The 11,587-nt window shown below is 35.0% G+C and overlaps 1 pseudogene; it reads right to left on the bottom strand.

Annotated features, from left to right (window-relative positions):
• Positions 1-249: 249 nt before the first annotated feature.
• On the bottom strand, positions 250-1,616 carry LOC131873736 (light-independent protochlorophyllide reductase subunit N-like; annotated as a pseudogene).
• Between the last annotated feature and the right edge of the window lie 9,971 nt (positions 1,617-11,587).

Below are 11,587 nucleotides of genomic sequence, written 5' to 3'. Positions count from 1 at the left end.
AAAATAAATAATGTTTTCATGTTCATCGGTGGTGTAACACACATTAGAAATGAGAGAAATGACCCTGATATCTCTCATATAAGCATGGGGAGATTTGAAATGATTATAGAAATCATTTTTGGGATCTCTCGTAAAAATAAATCAATCCAAAAATAACATTCAAAATAATATGAATTTGAATCAATTTGGATCTTTATTTCACAAAATTATCTATATGTTGATATTTAAAATTACTGGAATTTCAACTTATTATTTTCTGACCAAAGTGGTTGGACCCAAGTCTTCTAATTTTTTCTAATGTCGTAGAGGTTGGGTAACCAATTCAAGTACATCTCTTTCATTGGCAAACTGATGAATCTGAGCAAAAGTAAATTCAATTGACCATTTAGTACTAATTCCTCTTGCTTCTAGTGTGTTAGCATGAGCCATTCTCATGATAGCTAAATTGGGTTGTAATTCATGTATACATCGTATTTGATTTGAATTATCTGGTTTCTCCATAATTCGTGGTATTGGTACATGCATTTTCATACATGTATCTTGTAAAAGTGATAATTCAGCAGCTTGATATTGTTTATCCATATATGGAATACCAATTTCATGAACAATCATTCCACATCTTATTAAGAATCTTGCTAGAGATACTTCTAGCAGATTATCTCCCATGAAAAAGATAGACTTATCACATACCAAATCAAGATAACCCTTTAAAATTTCCCATATCCATTCCTCCCTTTCCTCCAAACCTTGGGGTTCAATACCAAATACAAGACAAATCTTTTCAATCCAAGCACGCATTCTGTCTGGACTGATAGGAAAAGGAGCTTCAATTAATTGACAGTTTTCGCGTCTTATCAAAGTTGTCACTATCTGGCTCAAAAATGGGTTAACACCACAAACATAAACTCCATCACCCAATGATGGAAGATCAGTGTATTTTTGAGCAGGTAACCAACCTAATACCTTGATGGATTAACGTTTTAATTCTAGATTTAGTTGAGAAGCCACATTGGACGACAAAGATCCAAAAAGAACTAAGGAAGGATGATTTGCATATTCAACCAATTCCTCTTTTTTTCTAGATTGAGAAATGAATTTTTTTTGTATAGTTTCTTTTCATTCATGAACAAAGAATTCCAATTCTGGACAACGATGTGCCATCGCAGCTAACACAGTATCTTCTCCTTGAGTAAAAGCATAATCGAGTTCATTCACTCTTGCCACTAGAATTGGGATTCAAATTTCCCATTCTAGCTTGGGTGCCATACCTTCCAAATCCATTTTGATTATCTCTGTAGTACAATTACCTATCCATATGATCACGCTGGGGTCTCTATCTTTTCTTATTCGAATACAAAGTTTTTTAATCCTTCATAATTATTCAATTGAGCCGAGATATCTCCTTCTAATTTTGCCATTGCATAGCAAGGTTCTGCAAAAATCATTACTCCAAGTGCATTTTGCAAACAATAACCGCGTGTCTTTGTACCCACAACTAAAAAGAAACTATCTTCAATCTTTTGATATAACCAAGATACATAGCTAATTGGACAAAAAGTATGATAATTACCTGTCTCACATTTGACAGTGAGAGTTTCATCAATTTTCACTGACATAAATGATTATAACTATGTTGAATAATCATCAATGTAACTCATAGAATAGGCCTAATGAACTCTGAATTAGTTTTGATAATTACCTGTCTCACATTCGACGGTACTGAGACTTCTTTACTTTTGATATTTAGATGAATTTATTCAGCTAGGCCTAACTCATAGAATAGGCCTAATGAACTCCGAATTAAATTCATTGTTTTTAGCAGAAATGCTGATCTTCGCTGCTTTTTATTAGAAGATTACTTTGATGCCAATTCACTCATCTTTATCTGACCAAGTGATTTTTTGCCCACTCTACTCGGTACCGTCCCTTTTGAATCGAATTTTGTTGTTAGGGCCTAAGGAAACTGGATGATTGTACTTGGCTAAAATTTTAGCAGCATATTCTTATTTACCTTTAATAAGAATATCTCCTAAAAGTTTTTCGAGGTAGCAGAAACTTTTGTGTTGATGTGAACCCAAGTATACATCTTCAGCTAAAAAATCATACCTTGAGCATGAAAATTTCCTTAGGTCTCTTGGCTGATCGGGCAGGCCAAAAGATGTATATGAAAAAGCACACTATGATAGAAAACCCCATAAGTTTTTGTATGACCGAGTAGAGGATCCTAACCCTCCAAAGTATTTTGCGAGAAGAGTAATCCAATTTGTTTTTGCACTCAAATTGGCAAAATTGATGTCTCCTTGCATCATATGGATTCCAAGCATTCATGAACTGAATGATTATTTATTCCTTATTGCATTATTGATAGAATTCCTCAGGGATCCATATAATGTGATTGATGGTGAAAAAGAAACCACCATCAAACAAAATATTGTTGTTATTGCTTCAACTCATATTCCAAAAAAAATTGATCTAGTTCTAATAACTCCTCCTCGTAGTAAACAAAGATTCGATACATTTATTAACACTAAAAAAGTTGCCTGCCGCACATCAAGAAAAAGAATTTTCTTTTCTTTTACATAATGAAGGGCTCTACTTGAAAAAAGAGTGGAACTGCTATGATGAATTTGGATTAACTACCAAAGGCTTTACTACATGAGATCTAGCAAAACTTGCTAATGAAATATTTCTAATTAGCAGGAGCCAAAATACTTCAGCTATAGACAATGATATAATTGGGGTAGCTTTGTATAGATCAAATTGGGGTCCTTGGAAATTATAATCTGAAATTCAGTGAATTTTTTAAAGGACTTTCCTATAAGATAGGGAAAGATATTATACAAAATAAATTAACATATTTTAAAAAATCCCTAAGGCTTACTCTAGATTTCCAGGGTCGAAGGGCAAACTATTTGCATCAATGGTATTTAGAACCTTCAATTGTCGAAACAGCTGCGAAATAGTTTACCATATTCTATCATATTTTGGGTTGCTTGGCCGGATCAGTAGCTTGAGATTGTTGGTTTCTCTCGGAATCAAATAACAAGAATTGGAGTCCTTTTGATCCTTTCATTGAGAATGATTTCATTCTAGCTTCAAGTCTTTTACAGGGTCTTCTGGAAGAGTTTCCATCGTTGGCAATATATCGAGGTAATTCTGATTACATCATAATTGCTCCTTAGTTCAAAAGAGATACGATGCAAAAAGGATTATCTTCTATACTAGATAAAATCATTTTATCTAAAGAATTAAGAAATTCCTACAGAGAAGAAGAGAAAACTCCTATAGTTTGTGATTCTAGGACCTGGCGTTTTAGTTTTATTCGTAGCAATTGATTCGAGCCTATCAAAGATATAACAATAGACAATCCTTTATTGGATTATCTTCATACGTTTGGAAGGTTTCAAGAAAGACCAACCCATCTTTCTAGTTTGTATTGGAAGAAATTTCTAATGTTTGGTCCCGACTTCCGGTCTCTTTATGCTGCGAAAGATGATATTCTAGAAAGAAAGACAATTGCTTTCTGGGAAGCAAAATTCTTATACAATAAGTTTCAAAGGATGAGAATATATCAATTTGACATAGAAGAGTATGCAACGAAGTATAAACCTTTAAATACGCCAGTAATCTATCTAGCTTGTCGATTTCTTTGGGATCTTGTGAGTATTTGCTTTCTAAATAAGCACCCTGCTTTTGAACAAAGAGAAATTTTTGTTCCTAAAGAACTCGTGAAGAGTATTTATCTTACTTATTCTTGAATAAGGGACCTAAAATTCAGTATTAAAAAAATGTTAAAGGCTATTCTAAAGCATAAAAAGGTGAGAAAAATAGCCCTAGGAATGAAAATTCAAACTAATGATGACGATTTACCTCTTAACATTAAAATGGAAGAAAAAGAAAATTTTGAAAATTTCAAATGCTTTCAAGAAATTGGTATCCGATTGAGGTGTATATTACCATATTCCCAATCGGTGATTACCATATTCCCAATCGGTGATAAGTGAACGTTGGTTCCATGAAAAAACATGAGATGATAAGTTTAAACAACGTTTGCTCAAGGGAGAAAGGGAAAATAGAGATTTATTATCTAATGAATCTCTTATTTATAAAACTCTATCTGAAAGTCATGAATATTTATCAAATTTATTCTTCTCTAATAGAATGTTATTTAAACAAATAATCGATACATTGTTAAACATAAAGCAGCAAACAGAATTACTAAACTGACAGTGGACAATGGGGAGCTAGTTAAGGAGGAAGAGATAAGGAATGAGGACAAAAGGTACTTCTCGGATCTTCTGAGGAGGGATCACAGGTTGGATGCTGATGCTCAATCTTCCTTTCTTCAAAACATTCCTTGCCTCATTGATGAGCAGATGAATGCCTCCCTTTCTTCCATACCTTCGATCCTAGAAATAAAAAATGCTATTTTTTCTTTTGATGGTAATAAAGCTCCCAGTCCAGATGGCTTCCCCATGTTCTTCTTCCAAGATTTCTGGGATATTGTAGGGCAAGATGTTTCCAATGGGGTCAAGGAATTTTTTGGGGCTAGAAGACTTTTGAAAGAAATTAATGGCACTTACATTGCACTTATTCCCAAAATCCAAGGTGCTGATTCCATGGACAAGTTCAGACCAATCAGCTTATGTAACTCTTTTTATAAGATTATCTCCAAGGTTCTTACTACCAGAGTCCTGACTGTCCTTCCCTCTTTGATTAATCATCAGCAAAATGGTTTTGTCCCAGGAAGACAAATTCTTGACTCCATTATTACTGTCCATGAGAATGTTCATTCTCTCGTAAGGGGCAAGAAACCGGGTCTCATCCTTAAGCTTGATCTCTCTAAGGCCTATGACCGGGTTGATTGGTCTTTTCTTGTGAAGGTTCTTGTGGCTTATGGCTTCTCCTCCAAATGTGTTGACCTCTTTAGTCAGCTTATTACCTCAGCCTCTTTTGCTGTTCTTGTCAATGGATCACCATCCCCCTTCTTCCAAGCATCAAGAGGATTGAGGCAAGGGGATCCCATTTCCCCTATCCTCTTCATTATTATGGCTGAATGTTTTGGTAGGTATATGGAAAGCATGGTGATGCGAGGATCTTTTAAGGGACTTCAACCTTCTTTAGCTGATCATACCTGTTCTCACCAATAGTTTGTGGACGATACCATTGTCATGGGGGAATCAAGTATCTCAGAAGCTAGAACCCTGAAGGACACTCTTTGTAAGTTTGCCTCTGCATCTGGTCAGCTCATTAATTGGGTCAAAAGAAAAGTTTTTTTCATCAATACTCCAGAGAGAAGACAATATAGAATCAGCAGAATTCTAGAATGTCGGATTGCTGATCTTCCTGCCACTTATCTTGGCCTCCCATTGGGCATTGCACCTCCTGATTATTTTTGGAGCTCTCTGGTGGACAAATTTCATAAAAAGATAGCTGGATGGAAATGAGCCCTTTTAAGTCAGGCTGGAAAGCTTCAACTTCTAAAGGCTTCTCTTCAAAGCATACCTATCTATGCCCTCAACCTTTTTAGAATTCCAGTAAAGTATGCTGATGCTATTGAGAAAATTCAAAGAAATTTTCTCTGGTCAGGGGTTGAGGAAAAGAAAAGAATGTCTCTTGTGGCTTGGGATCAGGTATGCAGACTAAAAAGTAAAGGTGGTCTGGGCCTAAGAAGAATCCGGACCCTAAATGAAGCTCTTTTGTCTAAATAGGTTTGGAGAATGTTCCACTCAGATAGTGAATGGTGTAAAATCTGGAGAAGTAAGTATTCTCTTCTGTCCTCTTCTCTTTCCTCTTTTATCAATTCTGATATTAGTATGAATGGGTCCCATATCTGGAATCACGCCTCTAAGTGTAGAGACAACATTGCTAAAGGGGTTATATGGAAAGTTGGCAATGGTAGGAAAATTAAATTCTGAGAAGATCCCTGGCTTTTTGATAAATCTTTGACTGATATCCCAGAATGGGCCCCTTATGCCTCCTCCTATATTAGAACTTTTGGTCCTTTAGTTGAAGGGTATTGGATAGGTAATAAATGGCAGAACATTGAAAGTATCCACCCAAACCTTATTAAGCTTAAAAACCATCTTTCATCGGTCTGGTTGAATGAAGAGGAAGACTCCCTCATTTGGAAATATAAACCTAAAGGTAAAATTACTGTCTCTTCTATGTATGGTGTTCTCTCCCCTGCCCCTTCTGAAAATCCTTTATGGTCTAAAGCTTGGATAAAGGGACTGATCCCTAAAATCAATTTTTTCTATTGAACTATTCTTCAAAATAAAATCTTGACCTTAGATAATCTCAAGGGTAGAGGTTTTTCTTTCCCTAATAGATGTGCTCTGTGTCTTGAGGAGGAAGAGTCTGTGGACCATCTGGCAATCCACTGTTCCTATTTTGCTTCTATCTGGGAAAGATTTCTTAAGAGTTTTTGCATTGATTGGGTGTTGCCTAACACTATCAATGATTTCTTCTACTCCTGGAATTATCATTGGTCTAACTCCTTTTTGAGAACCCTGTGGCAGCTATCTCTCCCTCACATTCTGTGGGGGTTATGGAAAGAAAGAAACAATCGTATTTTCAAGGACAGTTCTCTTACTCAGGATATTGTTTTCCAGAAAATAAAATGGGCTATTGTGGAGAACATTGGGATCATTGGGGGCCCCTGCTTTTCGGCCAACCCTTTGGAATCTCACATTCTAAGTTCCTGGAGTTTTAAGAATGTTGACAGTTTTGATCCCAAGCAAAACAAAAGATTAGAAGCAAGATGGAAAACTCCCCCTCATGGTTGGTTCAAAGTCAATTTCAACGGTGCTGTAAAAGGTAATCCAGGCCCTGCGAGATGTGGAGCTATTCTTAGAGATGATAAAGGTATATGTAAGGAAATGATTGTTGTTCCAATAGGAAGCCAAACAAACCACAAGGCAGAAGCAATGGCAACTCTCCAAGGCATTCTCCTCGCAAAAAGATGGAATTGCCCCTGCCTATGGATTGAAGGGGATTCTAACAACATCATCAAATGCCTCAAGGGGACCTCTAAGCCCTCATGGTCTATCAATAACAATATAAAGGCTGCTAGAGACCTCATTAACACTTTTGAGAAAAGTTTCATATCTCATATTTACCGTGAAGCTAATGGTTATGTTGATTGGGCAGCCAATGTGGCTGTCAATCAAGATGAAATGATTACTTGGAAGGGAGAACAGGGCCTCCAAGAGGATGCTAGACTAATCATTTTTAAGGAAAGATACAATAGCACCCCAAAGATCATTAATAGATAAAATAATAATGAAACAGATTAATAGGAGTGCTTTGATCTTTTCTAATATTGTCAGTACTAGTTTCCAGATTTTGGAAACTATCAGCAGAACCCAGTTTCTGGAAACTATCAGCAGAATCCAGATTCTAGAAACTATCAACAGAATCCAGATTCTGGAAATTATCAGCAGAATTCAGATTCTGGAAACTACCAGCATTGGTGAAGGGAAGTCTACAGCAGATTATGTGGAGGATTTGACCAAAACTATTGCTAGAGCTGAAAATATGAGAGACTCCTTCAACCCCAGATTTGAGCAAATTGAGAAAGACCTGATTGAGAGGAAAGCAAATGCCAATGCTATGGATCAAACAATGGTGGAAACTGTCAATAAAGTCAACATAATTGAGGAATGGCTTAAAATTATCACAGAGAAAAGCTTAAACATTCTGAAGGCCTCTGTTGGCAAAACCAAAACCCTCATCAGCAATTTGGAGGAGGAGAAGGATACCCTAGAAATTGACCCTGACACTGAAGGGACAAGAGATTTTCAAGGACCCAGAACAAGAACTAGTGGAAAAAAGAAGGAGAATAAGCCAAATAAGGACTTGGATGAACTTAAAGCAGCTCTAGCCAATTACGACCAGCTGATGATTAAGGCGGAGGACCTCTTGAAGGCTTTATAATTATGCAGTGTTTTCTCTGGTTTCTTCATTTTATTGTTTCTGTCCTCTGTTGTCCTTTCTATTTACTGGCTTTATTGCCAGTCATTGTGTTAGTTGTTCTTTCTTGGTCTGGATTCTCTTTGATGATCCTGTTTAATCTCCTTTGTTAAAGGTTTCGGGTCCTTAAAACCTGTTTTTCTTATTAATCAAAACAAAATGGCTTTCTTTGAATGCCATTGATTTCTTATTAGTGGAAGGATTGAATAAGAATAAAAAAACCTAGATCTTTCATTTCAATATAAATTGATATTATGATGATGTAAGAGTAAGCATAGTAATAAATATGAACCAAGTCAGTTCGCTTGAACTTGATGAAATATTCTCTACTATGTTTACTCTTTCTTTTTTATTTCGATGAAATAATCTTTCATTTTATTCTATAGATTCCTATTATTTGTTCAAATTCGATCGGTCCGGATTTTGCAAGACTTTGAAAACAATAATTTTGAGTATTTTAGCTCGTATCAAAAAAGAAAAGAAAATTGATATTATTCCAATTTGATTTGTTGATATTATAATTATAATTGCAATTGAATTGCTCATTCAATAGACATTCTAATATGTCTACCTTGAAGAGGACTCAAACCTCCATGTTGTTTAGCATGACGTTTTGAATGTCGCATGTCTACCATTTCACCATCAAGGCATCCAACAAGCTAGTTCTCTTTCATGGATCAAATATTTCACAATACAATATTATAATCGCATATCGTTATATAGTTCAGCGAAGGTGGATCAAAAGGATATAATATGAGCTAGATATTATTCAATATCTGAATAATATCTAAATAATATCATGTTCATGCTATAACTAACATGCATAAGATGGAAGTAAGCATTTAGTAAACAAAATGAAAGGATATTGATAAACATCTTTCTATAGAAAAGATATTGTATAGATGATAGATAATTCATAAATCGACTTCGTCCACGAAGAAGGGAGCTATAAGTTAGATAGTGTGAATTGTTGCACGATAATAATAAAACAACTAATATGGTGATATGTGCCTAAAAAAGATGAAATGAATTGTTGCACGATAATAAAAAATCAACTAATATGGTGATATGTGCCTAAAAAAGATGAAATGAATTATTGCATGATTATAAAAAATCAACTAATATGGTGATAACTCAGGTGCCTAAAATGGATTAAAAAAAGCAACAAGTAACATGGGTTTAAAAAATGTGCCGAAAGTGCCATATCAAGGGCCCGAAGAGGAGGAAGCAAGCTGGGTCAAATTAAATTATATCACCAATTTTTTTTTGAAATATATTTTCTTAGCTAGACCACTTGAAAAACAACCGGCTGATCAAATCATGAAAAGTATGCTTTATTTAAATCAAGAAGAAACATGTCAAATACTTTACGATCGACACCCATGTCAAGTAGACCTCGTTCTTGTTAGAACTATTCATCCCTAAATCATAGGGATGACTTATTTAATAGCTTGAGAAATATAAGCTTTCCAATAAAGATATTGTTACTATTTAAGAATAATCAATATAAATGGAAAAAAGCTTTATTTCTTTAATAGAGTTTTTGAACTCTAAAAATATTCTATTCCTCTTTCCAATTTGTTTATTTATTTAAATAAGGAGTATTTTATGTTTTGTTATCGCGGACCTCGGCATCTTTTTTGTATATTTTCGATACCAAATCAAAGTAATAATTTTAATATTAAAATAAGGGGGATTTAAAAAATGGTAGCTTTTCTATTGCCTTGGATACAAAGGAGCTTTCCAATTGTACTTTCTGGGGTGTATTATGGGTTTTTATCAACATTGCCAATCGGTCCAGCTCAGATGTATTATCTCAGATCCTTGTTGATTAAGGATAAGATCTTAGATACAAATGGTGATAAAAGCATTGCTACGGGAAAATTGATTCTTAGCGGTTCGTTTCTTCGGCAAGTTATAATTTTTTCATCCATTTATCTATGCCCTATCTATAGCTTTATTTTGAAACCTCATGCGATGACTCTAATGTTTGTGCCAGTCTTTTTATTTCTTTTTATCAGGATTCTTTTCTCCAATGTGTTGTTCCCTTGGATGAATAATTCGGTGATCGAGTTTTTTCTTGGAGTCGCTCTACAATTGCTGAATCCTACTCTTTTCGGTAAATCCGTCTATCTACGGCTCATCAACATCATTTTATTTAGGTACAGTGGGAGCCTTTTATTTCTGATGAGCATCGCAGCCGGATGGCTCATAGGGCAAATTTTATTCATCAAAATCATGAACCTCTTTTGTTTACGTGTTGAAGGTGATTCGCCTTTAAAACTGGGTAAAAGGAGGCAACTTTTTGCTTTCACTTTTCGAGTCATTTTCTTTGGTTACTTTATGCTGGCATGATATGGGAAAAATCTGTCACTTTTCATGACGAAATATGTAGATATCGAGCCTTTCTTCAGGACCCTCTAGAAGAATTTGAGGAATCTTCGGAAGAACTTGATCAAAAGAAAAAATCTTACAAAGATGATTATAAACAAAAAACTTCAAAGAAGAAAAAAAATTAAAGATAAAACCGTCTCTTTCTTCCATTTATCACAACATGGTAAGGGTGCTATCCTTAAAAGAACTGAACAAAGAAACTGATGCAGATTTGGCTTTATCTAACATATTAATAAAACCGTGGCCATTACTATTTTTTGATTATAACCAATTCAACGTACCCACCCGATACGTGGGTATAGGAAATTTCATTCTTCATGGCCCTGTGAAGAGCCAAGTAGCCGAATATTTCTTTGATGCTTGTCTTAATTATGGGCATCAAAGACTATCTTTCACAACTCCATCCAATATGTCTTTCTTTGCAAAAATGGTAAACCTCGGTGATCAAAGTCTTGATTGAAATCAGGATCACCTTTTTGAATGGATATCAAAAAAAGGAGAGAAAACAAGCTTCTTAGCACTCGAACTTGAAGCTCGAGTGAGAGCTCTAAGCAATGGATCCTCTCTTGTAGATGTGATAGAAAAAAAAATTAGATTTTCTAGAACTAAAGATGGAAATTATCTTCCAGAAATACATGATCTTTTACCGAGCGAGCCATTCCGTGGGTCGATGAATCAATTTAATCACCGTGGATGCTACCTCTAGATGATTCTACCGAGCAATTACAAAAAAATGCCCATAATTCTACCAACCAACTTGATCGAATTTCCTTAATTCGACCAGAAAATAAGGAGAAAATCATTCAACCACGAAACGAAAAAAATAAAAAATTATCTCCAAATAGTGGCTCGATAAAATTCATATCTTCTTATTAGAAGAAGAGGAAAAAAGGAAATTTTCGGATGACGCTTCATTGGCAAATTTATTGTCAAGATTTGAAGCTGTTATGTTCTATTTAGTCAAATATGTGTTGAAAACATTGGCTCTGGTGCCTCTAACCAGACGAATAGAAAAGGAAATTGCTTCTTGCAATAAAAAAATATTCATTCAATATTTATTGCAGATTTTTCTTGAAACCGCCGGTACGAAATCGGAATTGCTTGTTAGCGTTCTTCCTATGGAGCAGGCTTTACTTTATGAGTAATTTTTTTTAATGAGCTCAGATGAACTACCAAATCTTGAGGTATCTATAGATACTAAAAAGATCCCTCAAGAGAT

Source organism: Cryptomeria japonica, chromosome 2, assembly GCF_030272615.1.
Source record: "Cryptomeria japonica chromosome 2, Sugi_1.0, whole genome shotgun sequence".
Taxonomy (NCBI): Eukaryota; Viridiplantae; Streptophyta; class Pinopsida; order Cupressales; family Cupressaceae; genus Cryptomeria; species Cryptomeria japonica.
The sequence above is the reverse complement of the archived record's forward strand: the minus strand, read 5'-3'. Positions and strand labels throughout refer to the sequence as shown.